A 2,734-nucleotide genomic window follows, 5' to 3' on the forward strand; every position below is an offset into this window, starting at 1 on the left:
AGTGACTCCCACTTACCTAACTTTTGGCAGTCCAATTTCTTGGGGAGCTTGTTCCGAGTTGTTGGGACCTGGTTACAGGCACAACAGCAATTTTGGGGTACCAGAAAGCCTGAAGACACCATCAGGCTGTCGATGCACTTGCTCCGCAAGTACAGTTGACCTTCTGGCGTCAACTCCTCCCTTTTTTCCCTATTTTCCTAAACTATTTGAAGAACCATCACTTAGTTATGTTTATCTTTCTGATCTCTATTTTGTTAACTTCAGTCCTATTTTTTAAAAAAATATTTCCCCCTGTCTCTTCTTTTTTTCCCCCTTTTTTCCCTCTAATTATGCTAGATGTAAGTTTAAGACTTTTCTTTGTGATTCTTCTTGTTCTTTGGGGATGCTTTATTGTTTAAAACTCCCCTCCAGTATTACTTTTGCTGCATAGTATTGATCCTATTAAGTCGCACCTTTATTTTCATTCATTTACAGATACTTTTTGATTTCATCTTTTATTTCCTCCATTACCCAATAGTTGTTTAATATGTTATTTATTTTCCACAAATTTTGTGTTTTCTCTTCTTATACTTCTAATGCCTAGTTAGTACCCTCTTTTATGTATTTCCTTATAAAACATTTTTAATGGTTTTTAATGGGGTTGGAGTGATAACGCAGCAGGCAGGGTGCCTGTCTTGCATTCAACCAATCTGGGTTTGAGCTTTGGCACCCCATGTGGTCCACAGAGCCCCTCCAAGAATGATCCCAGAGCATAGCCAGGAGTAAGCCCTGATGTGTCCCAAACTCTCCCACCAAAAATATTGAAACTGTCACTGTCCTCCTATTGTTCATCAATTTTCTCGAGCGGGCCCAGTGACATCTCCATTGGAGACTTTGTTGTTACTGTGTTTGGCATATTGAATATATCACGGGTAGCTTGCCAGGCTCTGCCCTGTGGGCGAGAAACTCTCGGATTTTTTTTAATACAATAGCTCCCTTCAGCATTCCATGCAGAGAAATTCTCATGTTAACAAGTCCCTTCAGATCTTTGCTTTATTATTATTATTATTATATTATGATGATGATGATGGAAGTTTTGAGCTCTGACAGGAAAATATAGTCTCCTATAGTTTTGAGTTTGAATTATGGAGAGTTTTGCAAAAATGATATTTGTCGAAGTCTCTAGCTAACTTGTGGCCATTTTGTCTCCCCATTTTTTCCCACTGAAATGTCATTTTTTTTTCCTATTCATTGACTAGAGTTGAACTCTTTCTCTTTGAAGCAGATGGTGCTGAGTGTCTTGTGGATTTGATTTGACTTTTTTTGGGTCCTCACCTGATGGCGCTCAGGAAATACATCTGGCTCTGTGCTTATGAATTACATCTGGAAGTGCAAGGTGGACCTGTAGGATGCTGGGGATTGAAACCAGCTTTGTCGAATGTAACACAAAGAGCTTTACCCTCAGGATGATGGCTCTAGTCCTTGATTTGACTTCTACTAGAGGGCTTTACTGTCTTTCATCTGTATTTGCAGCTTTTATGTCAGCATATTGAGCATCATCATGGTAAGTTTTTCCCTGAACGTGCTGAGGAAGGCCTGGGATTTATTTGTGGTACCAACTAACTGTACACAAGGACTCTAAAATTGCTTGGGTACTGACTTTTTTGGGGAATGGTTGTACCCGTTACTGCAGTTTTTGACTTAAGAATAGTGCTCCTGTTGGAGGAACTTCTGCTTTGGCCAGCTCTTATTGAAAATGGTGTGAGGATTCTTCAGAATATTAAGACTACACTCTCAGACCGAGCTTCACCCATGACTGAATCCGCAGAAAACCCAGGTATGTGGAACTTTGTGACTGAAAACACTGGGTTCAACGGAACTGTAAATAGGGATACTCTACCCGTCTCCCCTGCTTGCTTCCAGTAAATCAACAGTCACGTCCATAAACCACCTCTGCTGGCACCAGATAATCTCATCATTAGCCACAACCCAGAGTTGCATGTCCTTCTCTCCCAGAGGGAGCATAATACAACTCCCAGACTTGCTGTTTCACTCTGGGTGCCCTGGATGGGCGCAGGTGAGACCCCTCCCTGCCCCAAGGGACCCAGCCCCGGCAGTTGAAAACCTCCATAACTCAACTGCCACCATGCTCATGTCTGCTCTCCCCAAGCTCAGGTTGAGTCTCACCCACGAGTGAACCTATTCCTGGCGGCCTTGTGACAACTCATACCTTACATCACCCATACTCAAAGAATACTGCACAAAATTTGATGGGATTTAAAGTAAGAGGCAACCAATTTTATAGGGAAATATTTCTTTTTACAAATATATATATATATGTATATGTAGCACTGTCCTCCCATTGTTCATCGATTTGCTCAAGCAGGCACCAGTAATGTCTCCATTGTGAGACTTGTTGTTACTGTTTTTGGCATATTGGATACATCAGTTAGCTTCCTAGGCTCTGCTGTGCGGGCAGGATACTCTCGGTAGCTTGCCGGGCTCTCCGAGAGGGATATACATATATATATTTGCAAAAAAAATAAATGTATATACATATATACTATATATGGGCTGGAGCGATAGCACAGCGGGTAGGGCATTTGCCTTGCAAGCGGCCAACAATGATCGCTCCGAGTTCAATTCCTCCTTCCCTCTTGGAGATCCCAGCAAGCTACTGAGAGTATCTTGCCCTCACAGCAAAGCCTGGCAAGCTCCCCATAACGTATTCAATATGTCAAACACAATAACAATT

This window comes from Sorex fumeus, unplaced genomic scaffold, assembly GCF_029834395.1.
Source record: "Sorex fumeus unplaced genomic scaffold, SorFum_2.1 ptg000002l, whole genome shotgun sequence".
Taxonomy (NCBI): Eukaryota; Metazoa; Chordata; class Mammalia; order Eulipotyphla; family Soricidae; genus Sorex; species Sorex fumeus.